At 41.1% G+C, this 26,426-nt stretch overlaps 1 non-coding gene across 1 annotated transcript; it reads right to left on the bottom strand.

Annotated features, from left to right (window-relative positions):
* Positions 1 to 22,091: 22,091 nt before the first annotated feature.
* trnap-ugg (transfer RNA proline (anticodon UGG)) lies at positions 22,092 to 22,163 on the bottom strand. The gene has a single exon. It is a non-coding gene; the product is annotated as a tRNA-Pro (tRNA).
* Between the last annotated feature and the right edge of the window lie 4,263 nt (positions 22,164 to 26,426).

Here is a 26,426-nt window from a genome sequence, read left to right as displayed (position 1 = left end):
CATTACATTACTGCTAATTCCTATGTAGGTGACATTACACTACTATAGCTGAGACACATAGTGAAACAGGTTGGGCCCCATACAGGATATCTCTCACACACACACTCACTGTAATCATCCAGAACACTGTCACAACAGGATACTCCTAGCCACAGGTGCTAGCCGGCAGTTCGGCCACAACTCCCCTGAAGATAGGGACGCACACACTTTACACACTGACCCCAGAAGACAGGGACGACGCACATACAGTACACACATAGCTGCCGAGGACACCCAGATAAGACACCCACAGATTGGCAGAAAGCCTAGACTTAGTGACTGAAGATAGCGCACACACCAGATCTCCTTTTCAGCTGAACATGGTGTGACGACCAAGAACAGGCATGGCAGGATTCTACGATGACGGACAGACAACAGAGCCAATGCCGGATGACTACACCCCAGCCTGATCCAATCCGAAGATCCGATCTCCTAGATATCAACCTACTTTCTGTTCTGTATATGAAGCTGTATATGTATATCTGTATATGATAATTACTTGACACATTGGAAAGAATGATCCAAAAAACAGAGCCAACTAGAATGCTATTTATTTGTCACTAAGCAGAGAGTACACAGTGGCAAAATACCTGACCACTGTGACTGACCCAAACTTAAAGGAAAGCTTTGACTATGTACAGACTCAGTGAGCATAGCCTTGCTGTTGAGATAGGCCGCCGTAGGCAGACTTGGCTCTCAAGAGAAGACACACTGCCCACAAAATGAGGTGGAAACTGAGCTGCACTTCCTAACCTCCTGCCCACTGTATGACCATATTAGAGATATATATTTCCCTCAGATTACTCAGATCCACAAAGAATTTGAAAACAATCCCGATTTTGATAAACTCCCATATCTACTGGGTGAAATACCACACACAGTGTGCCATCACAGCAGCAAGATTTGTGACCTGTTGCCACAAGGAAAGGTCAACCAGTGAAGAACAAACACCATTGTAAATACAACCCATAGAAATGCTTATTTATTTTCCCTTTTGTACTTTAACCATTTGTACATAGTTACAACACTGTATATATACATAATATGACATTTGTAATGTCTTTATTATTTTGTAACTTCTGTGAGTGTAATGTTTACGGTTCATTTTATTGTTTATTTCCCTGTTGACAGAGCCATTGTGCCCGTTTCTGAGGTGGGCTGGATAGAGCTCAGCAATACACAACACAGGCAAAAGATAAGGGACTGGAAAATCTTGGTAATCCTCCACTTTATCAAAACGTTCCTTATGAATGTGCCTCGTTGTTGTGTTTCTCTGAAGCATATTTCTTGCATTTCCCCCTGATTCCATAGTAAACACTGAGCAATGATGACCAAGACATGATAAAAAAACACTAAGACAAGACAGAAAGCCAATCTGAAAACAAACCCCAATGGCATGATTGGAGAAGCATCTAGATTTAGTGCAAGTTGGAGAAGCATACCAAGAAAAATCAATGCACACACTGAGGTTAGTGCTGACAATAACATGACATGCGCTTCTACATTTGCATTGCGTGTTGTTTGGGGTTTTAGGCTGGGTTTCTGTAAAGCATTTTGTGACATCGGCAGATGTAAAATGGTCTTTAAAAATACATTTGTTTGATTGATTGATTGATTGATGTAAGGTGTAAAGGACCAGCAGCAGGCATTTACCAAGCAAAAAGGGAGTAACTGCTCATAGCGTGGAACTGAGAAAAATGGCTTTTTATATACCTTGGTTTCACAGTAACTTTATGCAGTTACTGCTAACATGACCCCCATTTTCTCAAAACCACAACAAAATTGAGGCAGGATATCTGTCCACATGATGAAGTATGGATTTAAGGTTGCAAAAATGACATGAACTCATTTTCGACCAAATGAGCAGTTAGTGCCGTTTTGCTTGGTAGGGCAGATTAGGCCTACAGGTCATTTGTTTCACTGCACGCGATTGCAGTACTGAAGAAGGCCAGAAGAGATCAGTTATAACAAGTCATTCATTGGGCTATAATACAGCAAGTAAACTGTACATTTTTTTTGAATCAACATTTGCAAATAGGTAAACGTGAGGTTAGATCCATCCATGTGTTATTTCTGAGACTAGACATTTATTTTCAAGTGTCATTAGGCCTACTTTCAGTCTTAGATGTCAGTGCTGGCAACATAATCAGTAAAGCAACCTCTAAAAATACATTCCAGATCAAGATGAATTCATGGACAGACGATGTAAATGTTAGAGGGAATAAATGTTTATGATAATTGTCCTTGCTACAAACATACCGAAAATGTTGAAAAAAATATGGGGACTACGGTGGCAAAGGATTTGAACCTGGGACCTCTCGCACCCAAAACAGCAATCATACCCCTAAACCAACGATCCACTTGCAATGTATGCAGATTTCCATATATTACTAGATACCAAACGTCAAGACGTCCAAAACATGAAACTTTTTGTATGGAATGAATTTGTAGCCATCGATTTTGTCAAAACATTTATCCGGATGTTGGCCACAACTAAATGACTTGGAAAATGCAGACTTTCCTTTTTTATTATGGAGAAAACCCTGGCTTTACATACCTAAATTTCACCCAACCCAACTTGCCTTAATATCTTGTCAAAACAATGTTTGGTGCACAAATTCGACCGCGGAAAGTTTCACGAGCACAGAAGTTGTTGATTCATTTCCTCATTAGCCAGCTTGTAACGATGGCTATATAAGATGAGATACTTAAGGACACCTGAGCAGTGTTCAAATACCCATACGAACATACTGTATACTACTTAAGGAGTATATACGACTAGTTGTTTCGGGGCGGCAGGTAGCCTAGTGGTTCGAGCCTAGCGTCAGTAACTGAAAGGTTGCTGGATCGAGGCTTAGAGCGAACGAAGTTCTGTCGTTCTGCCCTTGAGCAAGGCAGGTAATCCACTGCTCCCTGGATAGTGGTGACTATCAAAAAAAAAAGACCTTTCTTTTTAACATTCAACCTCCAGCTGCGCAACAGGGTCAGCGCACTCTCAAATGTTGTTTTTTGCCATCATTGTAAGCCTGCTACTACACACGCACGCACGCACGCACGCACACTATACGATACATTTATGAAACATAAGAATGAGTGTGAGTTTTTTGTCACAACCCGACTCGTGGGAAGTGTAAGGAATTGCTATTTCGTATGCAAGTGACTAACTTACTGCTAATTACATGGCTACAACTCACAGTAAAGCCTGTGGGGTCCCCCACAGGATAGCTCCCACATTACACACATAATCTCCTTTTATTTTTAACCGAACACTGTGCCCGAAGAAGATCCTACGATGACGGACAGACAACTGAGCCAATGGCGGAAGACTACAGACTACAACCAGCTGAACCAATCCGGAGATCCGATCTTCCTAGGGTCAACCTACTTTCTGTGACGTATATAAGAGCTGTGCTGACTGTTTACGCTCTCTGCCTGCCGTTCCACACGAACTAACGGAAGAGCCGTATTTACGTGTACCAGATATTCTCCCTCTGAAATAAACTGTCGCTTGTCGTACAATTTTAACACCTGGTCTGAATCGATCCTTAACCGGCTCACCCTTCTAATATCCTTTTATCAACAAAACATGGTAGCCAGAGGATGGTTGAATAACGGTCCGGTCGAAGTGAGTTGATTGGGTGTGAGAAGGAGAGTGACGGAAGGACGGTTCCAAAAAGAGACGGGTGAAAGAAATTCGGGGAGGACAATAATTCTGCTCAACTCGGGAAACTGATCTAAAAGGTGCACCATAAACAAGGTAAGCAAAACCTGTTAAATCAAACTTTGCATATTGTCGTATAGTCTGTCTAAATTCTGATCAGTATTTCCGAGTAAGTATGAATTCTTGTGTAAATTTATAATTTGCTGACGAGTCAAAGAACAGTAGAGTGAACATATGTGGTACGAGCCAGCGACGGCTGGTGTGATATAAATCATTGATGAGATATCAGTAAGGGGATAGCTGATTACTATTCATTAAATCTGGCGCCGAGTGGATAGATTGTGTAATTTTGTCCCGTGACCCGGTCAGCGCAGTCTGATAGCTTTCAATGATGAGAGATCACTTAAAGGCCTAAAAAGTTCCAATAGGGATCGGACATATATAAATTCAGTTCCGATAGGGGTTGGACATGTGTGTATTAATTCTGATAGGGGTTAGTGTGATATAAATCAGGAATAGAGATCGGTAAGGGGATAGTTAATTACTATTCATTAAATCTGGCACCGAGGGGGGAAAGTGTCATTTTCTCCTGCGACCCGGCACGGCACAGTCCGATAGAAATTCACTGATAAGGATCGGCTTTCAGGGGTCAGAGAGATAACGTGTATTAATTTTGATATTGTTAATTCGATAGGGGTCAGTAGGGGATAGAGTTGGATTCTAGAGTTGAATTCTATCCAGTAAATCCGCTTAGTTCGGTCTGATAGGGGTCGATTAATAAGAAATCAGAGATATAACCTGTAATTGTGTGTTTTGTCTTGTTTTGTCTATTTGTAACTGTTTAAATGAAAATGAAAGGTGGTTGTAATTGTTTCCATTAAGATTGTTGGTGGTCACATAGAGAGAGAGAGATAGAATTATATAATAAGGATTATTGGATAAATCCGAAACTTCTATATTGTATGTATCAATGACTTCTGTGTTGGATGTATAATCAGGAATGAAATGACTGATGTATAATTGAAATAATATCTGAACATAATATTTGAAAGTTGAGACTAGTTAGTCGAATAGATCCCTTGGTTGTGCGCTCCACAAATCCCATACCGACTCATGCGTTTTTCTCGAACTAAAACATACAAAGGAGAAGCTCAGAGATAAGACAGAGCACGTGTAGCAGTGTCTCTTCAGTATATCGTGGGTATTAATCAACGTCGGGCGAAGTATATGCTAACTATATTCAGATAGAAGGAGAGGATTACGATTAAAACTACGATTAAATTCCGATTGAATTAAATTTAATTACGACTAAAGCAAATTCACAATGGCGACCCCCAATACTCCAAAACTGAGGTTTAATGAGTTTTAGAACAAAAAATAGAATATAGATCAGGGGAAAGGGACAATGGAAGCACATGAAGAAAGTTTGGGAGGGTTTAAAGCTAAAATGGACACAGGAAGGTCATTTAGGAGGAGGACCGCCATCCGCAGTTCAGCTGAAAACAATGGAATGTGGGTTAAAAGAGACGTTGCAGGAAGCTAGAGAGAAAGAGACAGAAAAGAACAAAATTCAAGTATTTAAGAAAGAAGGGTCAGATACGAAGGGAGCGAGATTAATGAGAATCCTAATTGAGGGAAAACTTTGGGCGTTTAAATTAGTGCTATTTTCTGTTGTTCAGATGCCGGAGTAACAAATACAGATAACTGTAAATTGGGTCTATTTGCGGAGAATCTCAGTTCCATAGCATTGGTGGTTCAGTGGTGGAGTTCTCGCCTGCCACGTGGGAGGCCGGGGTTCGGTTCCCAGCTGAGGTGTAAAGAATAGTTATATATGTCTGAGTCTTTGGTTGTAATTGAACTGGTTGTTTTGCAGAGAAAGTTATAGTCACTAGTATTGGTATAAGATATAAACTGAACGTTTTAAATAGTTTGTTTGGTTCAAATTGAAAGACTAATTCATTCAACTTAATATAAGAACGGAGATTTTGATGCAAGGCGATGTCTGTTCACTAAATGATTTGTTGGGAATAATACATTGGGAAAAGAGTCGTAATTAAAATGCTAATTCAAAGACGAGACAGTAACTTAAATCAAATTAATTCTGAATAATAACGAGGAACAATTACGATAGATTTGTGTCCATCGAAATGTTTTTATAAGATTAGCGAATTGAGAGATGTTGATTGATGTTGTAAACTCTAAATCAGGATTCAACAGATGTGATAAATTAGGTTTGGTTTATCGAACCCGAAATACTGTTGTTGCAGACAGCCAACCATTATTTACAATGAGTTGAAAATCGTTGCGAAATAAGTCAAGATTGAGCGCTTGTTGATGACATCACTAGCGAGGTTTCCGTCGCCACGGAAATGATGTCTTGACTGGGGGTGACAGAGAAAATGGTTAGTGTCCTTAAAAAGGAGTATGTAAATCGTCAGGAAAGATGCTAAAAACTAGCAGCTGATTCGCTGGGTGGGTATCATTGATTTGTGGCGTTTATTTGGACTGTAATTGGGCCGTGAGAGAGAGGGATTGGATGTCTGAGTCATAAAACATCGTGATGGTGGATTCTGATGGTTGTTGATTTTTGGTTTGATCGTTTGAATAGCACCAGTGAATTTGAGCACTGTTTCCATTATGTGGAACGGTGTCAGGGTATTAATGGTGAAAAGCAACCTCTATGGTAAAACATAATTGTACATGTTTCGGTAAACTAGCGAGGTTGAATTTGGTTATTTGAACATTTCCCTTGATACGTAACAGGGGCAAGTTGTTTTTCCTTGAGGAACACGCAGATGGTGTTTTGTTTTATTGAGATGTAAATGTGAGTTGAAGGAGCCAAGGGAAAATACGTTATTTTTATTAAATATCAGGGATTATAATATTGGGGAGAATGAGGCCATAAACGACCAAATTGGAAAGGCCTGGAAGTTTTGATTAATCATTAAGGTTTGCAAATATATACACATAAAACATTTGTTAGGACTATTTGTTTTGGTGCAAAGGTATTTTAAAGAGACACGCTCAAATATGGAACTTTATGAGTTTTTATTTTATGAGTTTTAAATTACACAAGTGAATTTGGATTTTAAGGATAAAGGGTTCTTTAATATGTCTAGTGTAGTATAGAACTTGACTATAAAAGGGTGGGTTGACTCATGGACCTTATCATGACTGTCTTCTGAGGTCTGATCAGCCTTAGGGGAGAGTCATTGGTATAATGAATGTGGTCATATTGAGTACTAGTTTTAAGGTAAATTCATTATAAAGGAGTTTAGGTTATGAGGTTAGGATAGGATATATATTAAGCCAATAGGGCAGGGAATTACATAGAAAAATAAGTTTCAGTTCTTAGGGTGATAAATCACTGTAGACAAGGAATTCTGCACTCTGCAACATATATTAAATTCATGTTATTGTCAGATAGAATACTGAGAGTCCTTGAAGGAAGGATTTTGATATGATAAGCATTTGTTTTGAATTTTTTTTGACCATTAGGGGTTTAAAAAAAAAAAAAAAAAATAGTATTAAATTTAACAGGTATATAGGACATCTGTGATGATTTAGGATTATTGTTAGATGGATTAAGGAAATGTAAGGACTTTAGAGATTGACACTCATAGACATGATTTTGGATAAAGTCAAACAGTTAGAAGCTTAGTGGTATTTGAGAAATATGAGAGAAAAGGTTTAAATTGGTAAATATATATTTAAGAAAATATATAAGTAGTGCAGATAGTTCTTAAGTAGATAAGAAACTTGACAGGGAATTGGTACTGGATTGACGCCCAAGGGAGAATTGGACATGTGGAAAACTAAAAGGGGCTCCTTCATGATGTCAGACATAAAGATAATATACTAATCTTACCTAAGTCATTATTTAGAGTAGGTAAGGTTGATACCTGGGCAGAGTCAGGTATCAAAAGGGGGGATGGGTAAATTGTGGTCTAGGATAGGATGGGGCTTATTGGATAAGAAAAAAAAAAAAAAAAAATGTAAGCTAACAATTGGGCATAGAAGTTAAAGATATAATCAGATAAAACATATGAGAAATTGTTTGTTAACCAAGCCTGTATGTCCAGGATTGTATGCATTACAGGTGAACTACAGGTGAAGTCACTCAATCCAGTCCCAGAGGCTTGGGGACCATAGAAGACCCCTGGTGACAGCTAGCTGAAAGAGCTACCCAGATTCATATCGCACGGCGGAAGGGTAAGACATTTTTTCACTGTCGGACAATAAACAGAGTTCGGGAGAAGAACTGGAATTAACAGAATTCCGGGGCCAACTCTCGAATGAAGTAACCCTACCTGTCCTATCACCCCTGTTTTTGTTCATAGAGGTGAAGATGTGTCTGGCTCTGGCTAAGTGATGTGTATTTTGTTCCAAAATAAGCATAAGAGATCCCTAGATCTGGGTAGATAAGAAGTTAGAATAGAGATTACACGGTAACCGACTTCGGACAGTTCTGGGATTGGAGAAGAGGGTATCCTTATAGCATGGAGGATCCCACAAGGGTGGATAGGTTTTCCATGATATGGGGAAATCTGGGAGCAATGTTGAACTTTGTAAAGGTGATGAAATCCTACTAACCATCAAAACTATTAAGCTCTCTGATGCAGGAACTCACACCCTCGGACTACAAAGGACGAGGACAGACATGATGGGTGTGTTTTCTATCAAGGTACTGCCAAGACCAGAGGTAACCGGACACACTCCTCTACCACCACTGTGTTAAAAAATACCATTCAGGTAATTAATGTTAGAGACTATTCGGCTATTGATTAATTAGAAACTGAGACTGGTTTTGATAGTAGGGACAATTTGTGGCTGTCTTATATGAGGTACACAGCTAAAACCCTGAGAGGAAAGGACTGTATTATTTGAAGTTATGCTAGACCTGTTCTGGCTACACCCATTTGCTGTAGGAGAAGGAGAGGGGTGGTTGTGTATTTTGAGAAGTTTTTACCAGGTTAAGCCCAATTCAACCCTCTGTTCCTCTTTGAGCCTTGTGTTTCCTGCAGTACCTCCTCATCGGGCCTCTTGGGGTGTTGAGGCATATGGGGGCAATTACGAGTGCATCACGGGTACAGGTAATGGCATTGATTATGGGAGATTGCCTGAAGCTGATTGCAGGAGTAACATAACCATTAATTCCACTTGGCCAGTTACAGGCCTAAACCAAACTAGTGGTCTGGCTGATGTATGGTGGATGAGTGAAGCCAAAAGAGGGCTGAGACCCATTCTTAGAGGAGAATGGCAAGGTACGTGTGGTCTGACCAGTTTGATAATTCCACTGACCATTGTTGATGTTGTTGCTGAACAGCTGCTGAGTTCTGTAACCAGGGGACCTGAAAACATTCCATCCCATGGGAGACAAATGTAGTAGTGCTCCATGGACAGAGGATGTAGTTGACATACACACTAACCTGTTGGGAGTGCCAGTGGGGATTCCTCATGAGTTTCAGGCCTTGGGTAGGAATGATGGACTCTGGCACTTACTACCTACTATGGGTCCAGCCATGGTGGATGCTGGACAGACTGCATGGATTAATTATATCTACTATGACCAACAGCGTTTTGTGAATTACTCCGTGATGCACTCACTAGTATGTCTGAACAGCTTGAGGCCACATTTGGGGTTTCCAGACAGAATAGACTTGCCTTGAATATGCTTCTTGCCAGTCAGGGGGACGTCTGCAAGATGTTCGGTAAACAATGTTGCACGTATATTCCTAATACCAGTCCAGATGATAGTTTTTAAACTTCACAATCTAAGGCGGGGTTGATGCACTATCTGCTAAGATGAGGTCCACGGGGGGGTTGGAGGAGTCTGTTCTCTTGGCCTGGTTTGGTAAGTGCACTGGTAGGATGGTTACTGGATTTCTGACCCTAATTCTTGTATTATTTGTTATTGATGTGATGTGCTGCTTGCATCATACTGTGTTTTGACAAGTCTGTTACAGATGTGGTGAGGGCTTCAGGCATGATGCCTTTGCTTGATGCTCCAGTTGGCGATGCCGATACGGAAGCATGCTTTCAGGGGAGGATGGGACTGACTGATGATGACACATGGTTTGGAGTCCCTGGGTGGCAAGGAGCCCACTTGGTACAGGATAGAAGTAGCTGAGAGGACCAGATGGTTTCTAATAATTCTTTACTCTGTTTTCCATGACCAAAGTTTTATCCTACATCTTACATGTCAATAACAATAAAGTTTTATCCTGTTTTTGATAAGTGACACCCTTGGGGGGAACAAGGGCATACAACAAAGGCATATATAACTTGTTATTAGTAATAAACTTTTTATTATTTTCATGAAATGCTATGACTGCTGAAATAAAGGATAATTGAGTGACACCCTAGCTGGTGTCAAAAGGGGGACCTAAATTTCACACTGTTTTCTTTTGTTCTGTTTTTGAATGAGCTGTTCTCTTTTGACATGAAGGTAGTTTACACTTTGTAACTGTTATATGATTCATTGCTGGGTTTTTGTTCACACCCTTGGGGTTATTTTACATTATAGCCATTACCATATATATGATTGAATATTATCTGCTGTTGCCTTGTGTGGATGTATGTATGTGTTATGCTACCTAGCTGATTTGAACCATTCTTAAAAGTATCAGGGCCATGGAACTTTCTCATGCTGGAAAAAATACAGAAGGGAGGGCACATTCAGAGCGTGGGGTTGCGAGAACAAGCGGTCTTTTTGGTTAGATAACAGGAGCCAGGTGCGAGATAACGGTATGGAGCATGAGACCCATCTTTCAGTTTTTGCAGCAATTTTAGGAGGGGATCCAGTTGCTTTTAATGATTAAGCTTCTCCATTGTATGTCGTGTCCCATCTGGGATGGGAAGAGGGGGAAATTATTTTTCTTTGTGGGCCATTTCCGGATAGACATACCTAGTTTAGGATATTTTTCCTTTTTGGATTATGTCTTCGTTTTTGCTTGGAGTAATGTATCTGGACTATATCACATCTCTTAGGAGATGTGAAGAGAGGGTATCAGAAACTTTTTCCTGCTGGAAAAAGCTGCCTAATGTGGACAATAATTTTTACTTTTATTTTGAGCTGTTCTCCGCTCTGTTAAATGAGGGTTATAAAGCCAATTTAGTACATAGTGGGATTGAATGGAGAACATGATGGTAATACATAAATATCTATTTCTGTTTAATACCGTGCCTTATTTCATAGTCCTTTTGGGAGAAGTTTCTCTTTGTGTCTGGATCCAGTTAGGTTGTGTCACGTCTCTGGTGAGACGTGAAGAGAGGGTTTTGTAAGGAATCGCTATTTCGTATGCAAGTGACTAACTTACTGCTAATTACATGGCTACAACTCACAGTAAAGCCTGTGGGGTCCCCCACAGGATAGCTCCCACATTACACACATAATCTCCTTTTATTTTTAACCGAACACTGTGCCCGAAGAAGATCCTACGATGACGGACAGACAACTGAGCCAATGGCGGAAGACTACAGACTACAACCAGCTGAACCAATCCGGAGATCCGATCTTCCTAGGGTCAACCTACTTTCTGTGACGTATATAAGAGCTGTGCTGACTGTTTACGCTCTCTGCCTGCGGTTCCACACGAACTAACGGAAGAGCCGTATTTACGTGTACCAGATATTCTCCCTCTGAAATAAACTGTCGCTTGTCGTACAATTTTAACACCTGGTCTGAATCGATCCTTAACCGGCTCACCCTTCTAATATCCTTTTATCAACAGAAGTGACAAAGAGCTCTTATAGAACCGGGGCACAATTAATAACGCGGGATAGATTTAAAATGTCTTGCAGTAAATGTTGTGCTGCTTGAAAGTGAAACGTGTCGGCTAAGCGGCGCGATGCTTTCCTTTTTAAATGGCAGAGTGGTTAAGGGCGTAAGAGTGCTCCCCAGTTGGATTAGCTTCAAATTCACTCCAATTCATTTATTATCCTCCTTGGTGAGCGTTCGGTTGGGGCACTTGACATCGGAGCGAACGAAAGCGTCACAACTCTTGACCATGATTCATGACTTTTCAAATTCAAAGTAGGTTGTGAAGATGATATTGATCTTTCTCATGAACGCTATCAGTTTTGTGATAGGTCATCCTTCACCAACTCCATCATTTATGAACTACGGCATTTGAAACAGGGACCTACCAAGGTATAAGGAAAAGAGACACATGTTTTACATACAGAGTGACTTGTCCTCTTTTGTTGCAATACAGTTGTTTTCAATTGCTAACATGCATAGGTCAAAACTGAAGTCACATTGTCAAAACTCTTCACACAGTCAGCGAACAATCACAGACTGGTTTGCTGCATATCCCAGGATGTCAGTACTATACTTGCCTCCATATTCCCCCTTCCTAAACCCCATAGAAGAGTGACCGCCATCCATATGTCCTTAGTGTGTGTGTGTGAGAGAGAGAGAGAGCGAGAGAGACAGACAGACAGAGAGAGAGACAGACAGACAGAGAGAGAGACAGACCAAGGAGGGCCTACAGCAGCACCTAGATCTTCTGCACAGATTATGCCAGACCTGGGCCATGACAGTAAATCTCAGTAAGACCAAAATAATGGTGTTCCGAAAAAGGTCCAGTCACCAGGAATACAAATTCCATCTAGACACCGTTGTCCTAGAGCACACAAAAAAACGATACATACCTTGGCCTTATATCAGTGCCACAGGTAATTAATTACCACAAAGCTGTGAGCGATCTGAGAGACAAGGCAAGAAGGGCATTCTATGCCATCAAAAGGAACATAACATTCGACATACCAATTAGGATCTGGCTAAAAATACTTGAATCAGTTATAGAACCCATTGCCCTTTATGGTTGTGAGGTCTCATCAAGAATTCACAAAATGGGACAAACACTAAATTGAGACTCTGCATGCAGAATTCTGCAAAAATATCCTCTGTGTACAACGTAGAACACCAAATAATGCATGAAGAGCAGAATTAGGCCGATACCTGCTAATTATCAAAATGCAGAAAAGAGACGTTAAATTCTACAACCACCTACAAGAAAGCGATTCCCAAACCTTCCATAACAAAGCCATCACCTACAGAGAGATGAACCTGGAGAAGAGTCCCCTAAGCAAGCTGGTCCTGGGGCTCTGTTCACAAACACACCCCACAGAGCACCTGGACAGCAACACAATTAGACCCAACCAAATCATGAGAAAACAAAAAGATAATTACTTGACACATTGGAAAGAATGATCCAAAAAACAGAGCCAACTAGAATGCTATTTATTTGTCACTAAGCAGAGAGTACACAGTGGCAAAATACCTGACCACTGTGACTGACCCAAACTTAAAGGAAAGCTTTGACTATGTACAGACTCAGTGAGCATAGCCTTGCTGTTGAGATAGGCCGCCGTAGGCAGACTTGGCTCTCAAGAGAAGACACACTGCCCACAAAATGAGGTGGAAACTGAGCTGCACTTCCTAACCTCCTGCCCACTGTATGACCATATTAGAGACATATATTTCCCTCAGATTACTCAGATCCACAAAGAATTTGAAAACAATCCCGATTTTGATAAACTCCCATATCTACTGGGTGAAATACCACACACAGTGTGCCATCACAGCAGCAAGATTTGTGACCTGTTGCCACAAGGAAAGGTCAACCAGTGAAGAACAAACACCATTGTAAATACAACCCATAGAAATGCTTATTTATTTTCCCTTTTGTACTTTAACCATTTGTACATAGTTACAACACTGTATATATACATAATATGACATTTGTAATGTCTTTATTATTTTGTAACTTCTGTGAGTGTAATGTTTACGGTTCATTTTATTGTTTATTTCCCTGTTGACAGAGCCATTGTGCCCGTTTCTGAGGTGGGCTGGATAGAGCTCAGCAATACACAACACAGGCAAAAGATAAGGGACTGGAAAATCTTGGTAATCCTCCACTTTATCAAAACGTTCCTTATGAATGTGCCTCGCTGTTGTGTTTCTCTGAAGCATATTTCTTGCATTTCCCCCTGATTCCATAGTAAACACTGAGCAATGATGACCAAGACATGATAAAAAAACACTAAGACAAGACAGAAAGCCAATCTGAAAACAAACCCCAATGGCATGATTGGAGAAGCATCTAGATTTAGTGCAAGTTGGAGAAGCATACCAAGAAAAATCAATGCACACACTGAGGTTAGTGCTGACAATAACATGACATGCGCTTCTACATTTGCATTGCGTGTTGTTTGGGGTTTTAGGCTGGGTTTCTGTAAAGCATTTTGTGACATCGGCAGATGTAAAATGGTCTTTAAAAATACATTTGTTTGATTGATTGATTGATTGATTGATGTAAGGTGTAAAGGACCAGCAGCAGGCATTTACCAAGCAAAAAGGGAGTAACTGCTCATAGCGTGGAACTGAGAAAAATTGCTTTTTATATACCTTGGTTTCACAGTAACTTTATGCAGTTACTGCTAACATGACCCCCATTTTCTCAAAACTACAACAAAATTGAGGCAGGATATCTGTCCACATGATGAAGTATGGATTTAAGGTTGCAAAAATGACATGAACTCATTTTCGACCAAATGAGCAGTTACTGCCGTTTTGCTTGGTAGGGCAGATTAGGCCTACAGGTCATTTGTTTCACTGCACGCGATTGCAGTACTGAAGAAGGCCAGAAGAGATCAGTTATAACAAGTCATTCATTGGGCTATAATACAGCAAGTAAACTGTAAAAAATTGTTGAATCAACATTTGCAAATAGGTAAACGTGAGGTTAGATCCATCCATGTGTTATTTCTGAGACTAGACATTTATTTTCAAGTGTCATTAGGCCTACTTTCAGTCTTAGAGGTCAGGGCTGGCAACATAATCAGTAAAGCAACCTCTAAAAATACATTCCAGATCAAGATGAATTCATGGACAGACGATGTAAATGTTAGAGGGAATAAATGTTTATGATAATTGTCCTTGCTACAAACATACCGAAAATGTTGAAAAAAATATGGGGACTACGGTGGCAAAGGATTTGAACCTGGGACCTCTCGCACCCAAAACAGGAATCATACCCCTAAACCAACGATCCACTTGCAATGTATGCAGATTTCCATATATTACTAGATACCAAATGTCAAGACGTCCAAAACATGAAACTTTTTGTATGGAATGAATTTGTAGCCATCGATTTTGTCAAAACATTTATCCGGATGTTGGCCACAACTAAATGACTTGGAAAATGCAGACTTTCCTTTTTTATTATGGAGAAAACCCTGGCTTTACATACCTAAATTTCACCCAACCCAACTTGCCTTAATATCTTGTCAAAACAATGTTTGGTGCACAAATTCGACCGCGGAAAGTTTCACGAGCACAGAAGTTGTTGATTCATTTCCTCATTAGCCAGCTTGTAACGATGGCTATATAAGATGAGATACTTAAGGACACCTGAGCAGTGTTCAAATACCCATACTAACATACTGTATACTACTTAAGGAGTATATACGACTAGTTGTTTCGGGGCGGCAGGTAGCCTAGTGGTTCGAGCCTAGCGTCAGTAACTGAAAGGTTGCTGGATCGAGGCTTAGAGCGAACGAAGTTCTGTCGTTCTGCCCTTGAGCAAGGCAGGTAATCCACTGCTCCCTGGATAGTGGTGACTATCAAAAAAAAAAAAGACCTTTCTTTTTAACATTCAACCTCCAGCTGCGCAACAGGGTCAGCGCACTCTCAAATGTTGTTTTTTGCCATCATTGTAAGCCTGCTACTACACACGCACGCACGCACGCACGCACACTATACGATACATTTATGAAACATAAGAATGAGTGTGAGTTTTTTGTCACAACCCGACTCGTGGGAAGTGACAAAGAGCTCTTATAGAACCGGGGCACAATTAATAACGCGGGATAGATTTAAAATGTCTTGCAGTAAATGTTGTGCTGCTTGAAAGTGAAACGTGTCGGCTAAACGGCGCGATGCTTTCCTTTTTAAATGGCAGAGTGGTTAAGGGCGTAAGAGTGCTCCCCAGTTGGATTAGCTTCAAATTCACTCCAATTCATTTCTTATCCTCCTTGGTGAGCGTTCGGTTGGGGCACTTGACATCGGAGCGAACGAAAGCGTCACAACTCTTGACCATGATTCATGACTTTTCAAATTCAAAGTAGGTTGTGAAGATGATATTGATCTTTGTCATGAACGCTATCAGTTTTGTGATAGGTCATCCTTCACCAACTCCATCATTTATGAACTACGGCATTTGAAACAGGGACCTACCAAGGTATAAGGAAAAGAGACACATGTTTTACATACAGAGTGACTTGTCCTCTTTTGTTGCAATACAGTTGTTTTCAATTGCTAACATGCATAGGTCAAAACTGAAGTCACATTGTCAAAACTCTTCACACAGTCAGCGAACAATCACAGACTGGTTTGCTGCATATCCCAGGATGTCAGTACTATACTTGCCTCCATACTCCCCCTTCCTAAACCCCATAGAAGAGTGACCGCCATCCATATGTCCTTAGTGTGTGTGTGTGAGAGAGAGCGAGAGAGACAGACAGACAGAGAGAGAGACAGACCAAGGAGGGCCTACAGCAGCACCTAGATCTTCTGCACAGATTATGCCAGACCTGGGCCATGACAGTAAATCTCAGTAAGACCAAAATAATGGTGTTCCGAAAAAGGTCCAGTCACCAGGAATACAAATTCCATCTAGACACCGTTGTCCTAGAGCACACAAAAAAACGATACATACCTTGGCCTTATATCAGTGCCACAGGTAATTAATTACCACAAAGCTGTGAGCGATCTGAGAGACGAGGCAAGAAGGGCATTCTATGCCATCAAAAGGAACATAACATTCGACATACCAATTAGGATCTGGCTAAAAATACTTGAATCAGTTATAGAACCCATTGCCCTTTATGGTTGTGAGGTCTCATCAAGAATTCACAAAATGGGACAAACACTAAATTGAGACTCTGCATGCAGAATTCTGCAAAAATATCCTCTGTGTACAACGTAGAACACCAAATAATGCATGAAGAGCAGAATTAGGCCGATACCTGCTAATTATCAAAATGCAGAAAAGAGACGTTAAATTCTACAACCACCTACAAGAAAGCGATTCCCAAACCTTCCATAACAAAGCCATCACCTACAGAGAGATGAACCTGGAGAAGAGTCCCCTAAGCAAGCTGGTCCTGGGGCTCTGTTCACAAACACACCCCACAGAGCCCCTGGACAGCAACACAATTAGACCCAACCAAATCATGAGAAAACAAAAAGATAATTACTTGACACATTGGAAAGAATGATCCAAAAAACAGAGCCAACTAGAATGCTATTTATTTGTCACTAAGCAGAGAGTACACAGTGGCAAAATACCTGACCACTGTGACTGACCCAAACTTAAAGGAAAGCTTTGACTATGTACAGACTCAGTGAGCATAGCCTTGCTGTTGAGATAGGCCGCCGTAGGCAGACTTGGCTCTCAAGAGAAGACACACTGCCCACAAAATGAGGTGGAAACTGAGCTGCACTTCCTAACCTCCTGCCCACTGTATGACCATATTAGAGACATATATTTCCCTCAGATTACTCAGATCCACAAAGAATTTGAAAACAATCCCGATTTTGATAAACTCCCATATCTACTGGGTGAAATACCACACACAGTGTGCCATCACAGCAGCAAGATTTGTGACCTGTTGCCACAAGGAAAGGTCAACCAGTGAAGAACAAACACCATTGTAAATACAACCCATAGAAATGCTTATTTATTTTCCCTTTTGTACTTTAACCATTTGTACATAGTTACAACACTGTATATATACATAATATGACATTTGTAATGTCTTTATTATTTTGTAACTTCTGTGAGTGTAATGTTTACGGTTCATTTTATTGTTTATTTCCCTGTTGACAGAGCCATTGTGCCCGTTTCTGAGGTGGGCTGGATAGAGCTCAGCAATACACAACACAGGCAAAAGATAAGGGACTGGAAAATCTTGGTAATCCTCCACTTTATCAAAACGTTCCTTATGAATGTGCCTCGTTGTTGTGTTTCTCTGAAGCATATTTCTTGCATTTCCCCCTGATTCCATAGTAAACACTGAGCAATGATGACCAAGACATGATAAAAAAACACTAAGACAAGACAGAAAGCCAATCTGAAAACAAACCCCAATGGCATGATTGGAGAAGCATCTAGATTTAGTGCAAGTTGGAGAAGCATACCAAGAAAAATCAATGCACACACTGAGGTTAGTGCTGACAATAACATGACATGCGCTTCTACATTTGCATTGCGTGTTGTTTGGGGTTTTAGGCTGGGTTTCTGTAAAGCATTTTGTGACATCGGCAGATGTAAAATGGTCTTTAAAAATACATTTGTTTGATTGATTGATTGATTGATTGATGTAAGGTGTAAAGGACCAGCAGCAGGCATTTACCAAGCAAAAAGGGAGTAACTGCTCATAGCGTGGAACTGAGAAAAATTGCTTTTTATATACCTTGGTTTCACAGTAACTTTATGCAGTTACTGCTAACATGACCCCCATTTTCTCAAAACTACAACAAAATTGAGGCAGGATATCTGTCCACATGATGAAGTATGGATTTAAGGTTGCAAAAATGACATGAACTCATTTTCGACCAAATGAGCAGTTACTGCCGTTTTGCTTGGTAGGGCAGATTAGGCCTACAGGTCATTTGTTTCACTGCACGCGATTGCAGTACTGAAGAAGGCCAGAAGAGATCAGTTATAACAAGTCATTCATTGGGCTATAATACAGCAAGTAAACTGTAAAAAATTGTTGAATCAACATTTGCAAATAGGTAAACGTGAGGTTAGATCCATCCATGTGTTATTTCTGAGACTAGACATTTATTTTCAAGTGTCAATTAGGCCTACTTTCAGTCTTAGAGGTCAGGGCTGGCAACATAATCAGTAAAGCAACCTCTAAAAATACATTCCAGATCAAGATGAATTCATGGACAGACGATGTAAATGTTAGAGGGAATAAATGTTTATGATAATTGTCCTTGCTACAAACATACCGAAAAAGTTTAAAAAAATATGGGGACTACGGTGGCAAAGGATTTGAACCTGGGACCTCTCGCACCCAAAACAGCAATCATACCCCTAAACCAACGATCCACTTGCAATGTATGCAGATTTCCATATATTACTAGATACCAAACGTCAAGACGTCCAAAACATGAAACTTTTTGTATGGAATGAATTTGTAGCCATCGATTTTGTCAAAACATTTATCCGGATGTTGGCCACAACTAAATGACTTGGAAAATGCAGACTTTCCTTTTTTATTATGGAGAAAACCCTGGCTTTACATACCTAAATTTCACCCAACCCAACTTGCCTTAATATCTTGTCAAAACAATGTTTGGTGCACAAATTCGACCGCGGAAAGTTTCACGAGCACAGAAGTTGTTGATTCATTTCCTCATTAGCCAGCTTGTAACGATGGCTATATAAGATGAGATACTTAAGGACACCTGAGCAGTTTTCAAATACCCATACTAACATACTGTATACTACTTAAGGAGTATATACGACTAGTTGTTTCGGGGCGGCAGGTAGCCTAGTGGTTCGAGCCTAGCGTCAGTAACTGAAAGGTTGCTGGATCGAGGCTTAGAGCGAACGAAGTTCTGTCGTTCTGCCCTTGAGCAAGGCAGGTAATCCACTGCTCCCTGGATAGTGGTGACTATCAAAAAAAAAAAGACCTTTCTTTTTAACATTCAACCTCCAGCTGCGCAACAGGGTCAGCGCACTCTCAAATGTTGTTTTTTGCCATCATTGTAAGCCTGCTACTACACACGCACGCACGCACGCACACTATACGATACATTTATGAAACATAAGAATGAGTGTGAGTTTTTTGTCACAACCCGACTCGTGGGAAGTGACAAAGAGCTCTTATAGAACCGGGGCACAATTAATAACGCGGGATAGATTTAAAATGTCTTGCAGTAAATGTTGTGCTGCTTGAAAGTGAAACGTGTCGGCTAAGCGGCGCGATGCTTTCCTTTTTAAATGGCAGAGTGGTTAAGGGCGTAAGAGTGCTCCCCAGTTGGATTAGCTTCAAATTCACTCCAATTCATTTCTTATCCTCCTTGGTGAGCGTTCGGTTGGGGCACTTGACATCGGAGCGAACGAAAGCGTCACAACTCTTGACCATGATTCATGACTTTTCAAATTCAAAGTAGGTTGTGAAGATGATATTGATCTTTCTCATGAACGCTATCAGTTTTGTGATAGGTCATCCTTCACCAACTCCATCATTTATGAACTACGGCATTTGAAACAGGGACCTACCAAGGTATAAGGAAAAGAGACACATGTTTTACATACAGAGTGACTTGTCCTCTTTTGTTGCAATACAGTTGTTTTCAATTGCTAACATGCATAGGTCAAAACTGAAGTCACATTGTCAAAACTCTTCACACAGTCAGCGAACAATCACAGACTGGTTTGCTGCATATCCCAGGATGTCAGTACTATACTTGCCTCCATACTCCCCCTTCCTAAACCCCATAGAAGAGTGACCGCCATCCATATGTCCTTAGTGTGTGTGTGTGAGAGAGAGAGAGAGCGAGAGAGACAGACAGACAGAGAGAGAGACAGACAGACAGAGAGAGAGACAGACCAAGGAGGGCCTACAGCAGCACCTAGATCTTCTTCACAGATTATGCCAGACCTTGCTATCTCAACAGCAAGGCTATGCTCACTGAGTCTGTACATAGTCAAAGCTTTCCTTTAAGTTTGGGTCAGTCACAGTGGTCAGGTATTTTGCCACTGTGTACTCTCTGCTTAGTGACAAATAAATAGCATTCTAGTTGGCTCTGTTTTTTGGATCATTCTTTCCAATGTGTCAAGTAATTATCTTTTTGTTTTCTCATGATTTGGTTGGGTCTAATTGTGTTGCTGTCCAGGGGCTCTGTGGGGTGTGTTTGTGAACAGAGCCCCAGGACCAGCTTGCTTAGGGGACTCTTCTCCAGGTTCATCTCTCTGTAGGTGATGGCTTTGTTATGGAAGGTTTGGGAATCGCTTTCTTGTAGGTGGTTGTAGAATTTAACGTCTCTTTTCTGCATTTTGATAATTAGCAGGTATCGGCCTAATTCTGCTCTTCATGCATTATTTGGTGTTCTACGTTGTACACAGAGGATATTTTTGCAGAATTCTGCATGCAGAGTCTCAATTTAGTGTTTGTCCCATTTTGTGAATTCTTGATGAGACCTCACAACCATAAAGGGCAATGGGTTCTATAACTGATTCAAGTATTTTTAGCCAGATCCTAATTGGTATGTCGAATGTTATGTTCCTTTTGATGGCATAGAATGCCCTTCTTGCCTTGTCTCTCAGATCGCTCACAGCTTTGTGGTAATTAATTACCTGTGGCACTGATATAAGGCCAAGGTATGTATCGTTTTTTTGTGTGCTCTAGGACAACGGTGTCTAGATGGAATTTGTATTCCTGGTGACTGGACCTTTTTCGGAACACCATTATTTTGGTCTTACTGAGATTTACTGTCATGGCCCAGGTCTGGCATAATCTGTGCAGAAGATCTAGGTGCTGCTGTAGGCCCTCCTTGGTCTGTCTCTCTCTCTGTCTGTCTGTCTCTCTCGCTCTCTCTCACACACACACACTAAGGACATATGGATGGCGGTCACTCTTCTATGGGGTTTAGGAAGGGGGAGTATGGAGGCAAGTATAGTACTGACATCCTGGGATATGCAGCAAACCAGTCTGTGATTGTTCGCTTGACTGTGTGAAGAGTTTTGACAATGTGACTTCAGTTTTGACCTATGCATGTTAGCAATTGAAAACAACTGTATTGCAACAAAAGAGGACAAGTCACTCTGTATGTAAAACATGTGTCTCTTTTCCTTATACCTTGGTAGGTCCCTGTTTCAAATGCCGTAGTTCATAAATGATGGAGTTGGTGAAGGATGACCTATCACAAAACTGATAGCGTTCATGAGAAAGATCAATATCATCTTCACAACCTACTTTGAATTTGAAAAGTCATGAATCATGGTCAAGAGTTGTGACGCTTTCGTTCGCTCCGATGTCAAGTGCCCCAACCGAACGCTCACCAAGGAGGATAAGAAATGAATTGGAGTGAATTTGAAGCTAATCCAACTGGGGAGCACTCTTACGCCCTTAACCACTCTGCCATTTAAAAAGGAAAGCATCGCGCCGCTTAGCCGACACGTTTCACTTTCAAGCAGCACAACATTTACTGCAAGACATTTTAAATCTATCCCGCGTTATTAATTGTAAGTAAGCTGTACATTTTTAAAAATTAACATTTGCAAATAGGTAAACGTGAGGTTAGACATACAAACATACTGAAAATGTTGAAAAAAATGTGAGGACTACGGTGGCAAAATACGGGCTCGTCCGGGATTTGAACCCGGGACCTCTCGCACCCAAAGCGAGAATCATACCCCTAGACCAACGAGCCACTTACAACAACTGCCGACGTCAATGTATTACTACCAAGAGCATGACACTGTTTGTCTGGAATGTCTTCATCGTTGTTTCCTAAACATTTATCCGGATGTTGCCGGTAAATTAATAGCTTGGAAAATACAGACTTTCCTTTTTTTATTATGAAGAAGACCCTGGCTTTACGTACCTCAATTTCACCCAACTTGCCCTAATATCTTGTAAAAAATGTTTTGTGCACCAATTCTATCTCCGAAGTTTCACGAGCTTGTTGATTAATTTCCTCATTACCGCGAGAAAGCTTGCTACATTGTTACGCTGGCTAAAGAAGATGAGATACGTAAGAACACCTGAGCAGTGTTCGAATACGGTATACTACATACTTAATGAGTACATACTATTTGTTCATTTTAGTATACTGTAAACGAACGGTATCGTTTCAGTTGAGCACACTAGCGCTTCGCCTGTCTACCGGAAGTTGATGCTGAACCCACAATATAAGCTTGTTTTTCTCAAATTTTTGTAAACATTGTAAATGTAAACAAACACTGTATAGCCTCATAACATGGTTAAAACGATAATTTTGATATCATGGATGGTCAGTCCTTGCAGCCATCTGTCAATTACAGTTTTTATTTTATTTTTTACAATCGCTAGGACCCATTTCCTAATACTTAGGTCACTTTTTCAAAACTCTTCACACAGTTCCACTAACCAACTTTCAGCTTGGCACAGCAGTTACTTTCACATCCAAAATGCACTAAAACTACCAAAACACTTCATACATGTCTCAAATCAGCTCATTCTTCCATAACACTAGCAAAGGTTGTCACCCAACAAGCACACTTTGTCACCCATAAAACAATTACCTAAAAAACACTAACAACAGGCAGTATTACACAATGTTTTCTTTTGTAAAATGTCTTTACAAAACAAGAATGACACCTCTCTACTGCTTAGAATTCACTGCAATATATGTTATAGGAATGAATCAGACAGGATGCAAAATGCTTTGATATGTTTTATGTATTTTTTGGCATTGAGTGTATATACAATAATTTGTATATACACCAATGCTAGTCAACCCTGTCTTCTGCATTTGCCACAGGTTCTCATCCACATCACATCTTATGTCATCTTGGGTAATACACCTAAGAAAGAATATTTTGGCATGCCTGGTCCATCCCTGGCAATCTTCTGCAGATATGTCCAGGCATCCAGAATTCATTGCGTCCAGGAAGGACATTTGATTGTGTCATAAACCTTCCACCTCCATGAGGAAAATAATTCCTCTATGGGATTGAGGAATGAAGAGTAAGGTGGGAGGAAAAGTGACACCATCCTGGGATGGGCTGCAAACCAGTCTGACTGCACAGGAGTGGTGAAATGCCACATTGTCCCATACAATTACAAACGTTTGCCGACTTCGCCTCACTGCAACCCTTTTCTCACCTGGCACAGCCCTTCCATAGAGGTCATCCAGGAATTAAATGAGACGCTCGGTGGTCCAATTAGCGGTTTGTGTAACAGAAATCCATCAGAGGATATTTCTGCACACATTGTGATGTTGACACCCCTCTGGCCCGGGACATCCACTGTGGCTCTTTTCCCAATCACATTCCTTCCTCTGCCGCCGTGTTTTGGCCAAGTTGAAACCAGCCTCATCCACAAAGATGAATATGTGGAGTGTTTGCCTGGCTTCAATCTCCATGACTCTCTAAAATAAATCCACAAGGCATCATAAGAGTTAGGCTATTACGCTAGTTTACATTATACCTAAAAACATGCCATTGTGTGCCCCTGCCCTATTGGGTTCTGTTCAAAACCAGTTCTGTATTTTATAGTCATCTTACCTAGACATATTGGTTCCTGAGTTGCTTGACTCGTTCCGAGTTCCTCTCAAAGGGGACAGTGTACAACTGCTTCATCCTGACTTGATGTTGTTTCAGGACTCTAGAAATAGTTGTTATGCTTACATTGTGAATATTTCCAAATGTGATGTTGTCTACCAACGCTCTGTCCCAAATCTCTGTGAGTTTTATGCCATTGTTTCTGATGACCATATCAACAATTGCAGTTTCCTGCACAGCAGTGAAAATCCTACCTCTCCTGCCTGTGTGAGGTAACTGTTGGGTCCTTAGCAGAAATACAAAAACAATGACACACCAGTGGGTTTGGAGGCTTTGCTCAATTTACTACTGTAATGTGCAGTTCAGTCAGATGCCCTTGTAGAATGCACGTCTTACCTGTTGTTTTGCCAGAAATTTCTCACAATAGATGCCACTGTTGAGCGCTGCAGATTTGGCTCCACTCTCAGACCAGCATCTCTCATTGATATACTATGATTTATTACATGATCAATTATAGTAGCCCTAATCTCATCCTAGACTACAGCTCTTGATCTTCCTCTCAGTCTTCTTCCACCACACATACGTACTCCTCTTCCTCTACCTCTCCCAGCCACTCTTCTTCCTCTGTCAGCCACTTCTCTATCTCTGGCTGGGTCCATGTTTACATTACAGTACAACATTATTCCTAAAATGTCTCCTTTTGTATAGATGGTAATGAAATTGAAAGACTAACACCTGGGTAGGTGTTCAGCTACAATGGGAATCAGCTGTGGTTGGTCTAATTGTTTTGATAGTATTTCATTTTTTAGATTTGGAATATATTTCAATACGGTATTACTGTAGAAATGTAGCAAATTGCTGTCTTATTCAATTTGGGGTCTGTTAGGTTTTGAACTTAAGTTTAACAGCTTTCAAAAGAGTATGTAAACATGTGCAAATTGGCCTGTAGGTACATAGAGTTTTGGTGGTTGTTATGTCTGAGTGAGAAAATAATTCATGAAATTTGAAAGATGTAGTCATTGAATGCATTTTGTGCCAAAGCAATGAAAAATGATCCACAGTTTAGCCCACATAGATTGCTGTTGTGCTCACTGTGTGAAGAGTTGTTCTGAAAAAAAGTGAACAAAGTATTGAGAAATGGGTCCTAGCGATTGTAAAAAACGAACAAAAAAACTGTATTCTGAGAGTGGTTACATTTCTCGAGGCCCATCCCTCATCTTTTTTACCAAAACAGAGGTGGTTGGTTGCCCAACCGTTTTGTTATTGTTTCATCTGTGAATTTGCCCTTTAAACAGCTTCATATCAAAGTGACACTAACAAAAAGGTAAACGATAGGTCTATAGCAAATGCAGCATATGGCATTCATATTTCACATGTAAATAGCACTTTTCAGTAGTGCTCAAAGCATGCCATTCCATGAGCGTAGCATACATTTTTCAACTCGAATCAATGAGCCCAATCAGTCCTCCATGACAACAAAGTAGGGCTTTACTCTTCTGCCTGCCCTGAGCCTGCCTGCCGTCCTGTACCTTTGCCCCACCTGTCCGGATTACTGACCCCTGCCTGCCCTTGACCTGTCTTTTGCCTGCCCCTGTTGGATTAATAAACTGTTGTTAATTTATCGGGTCTGCATCTGGGACTAACCTTGAAACGTGATAGTACGAACTGGCCATGACTGACCCAGCAGACCCTGGCCATCTGCGCCAAGCCATCTCCTCCCAGGAAGCCACCATCAGTAGGCACAAGGAATTGCTTCGTGGCCTTATGGAGGGGGTCCAAACGTTGGCGTAACACCATGACCAGGCTTTGGACATTTTGCTGGAGTAATTCTGTGGGTTGTCTGGGAGGCAGCCTACCATGGTGGTAACCTCACAGCCCCTCAGTAACTCAGCGGTTAGCAGCGCAGTCTCATCTGTCACTTCAACTTCTCGGGAGTCCTGCTTACCTCCCCCGGAACACTTCAATGGAGAGACAAGCACATGTCAAGGGTTTCTAGCTCAGTGTGCCCTCGTCTTCAAGCTTCAGCCCTCCTCCTTCCCCTCGGATCGCTCCAAGATAGCCTACTTCATCACGCTGACGTCCGGGAGGGCTCTCACCTAGGCTACCGCTGTATGGGAACAACAGCCAGCCATATGCGTTAGTCTGGAGGGTTCGTGGGAGAGGTGAAGAAGGATTTTTTGATGTCCCATTCTCCAGGAGAGAAGTTGCCCTAATTCAGCTTCGGCAGGACTCCCACAGTGTGGCAGGCTATGCAGTGGATTTCCGCACGCTGGCAGCGGAGAGGGCTTGGAACCAGGAAGCAATGTTGGATATATTCCTTTTTTTATTCATCCGTTATTTTACCAGGTAAGTTGACTGAGAACACGTTCTCATTTGCAGCAACAACCTGGGGAATAGTTACAGGGGATAGGAGGGGGATTAATGAGCCA

Source organism: Oncorhynchus nerka, linkage group LG9b (assembly GCF_034236695.1).
Source record: "Oncorhynchus nerka isolate Pitt River linkage group LG9b, Oner_Uvic_2.0, whole genome shotgun sequence".
Taxonomy (NCBI): Eukaryota; Metazoa; Chordata; class Actinopteri; order Salmoniformes; family Salmonidae; genus Oncorhynchus; species Oncorhynchus nerka.
The sequence above is the reverse complement of the archived record's forward strand: the minus strand, read 5'-3'. Positions and strand labels throughout refer to the sequence as shown.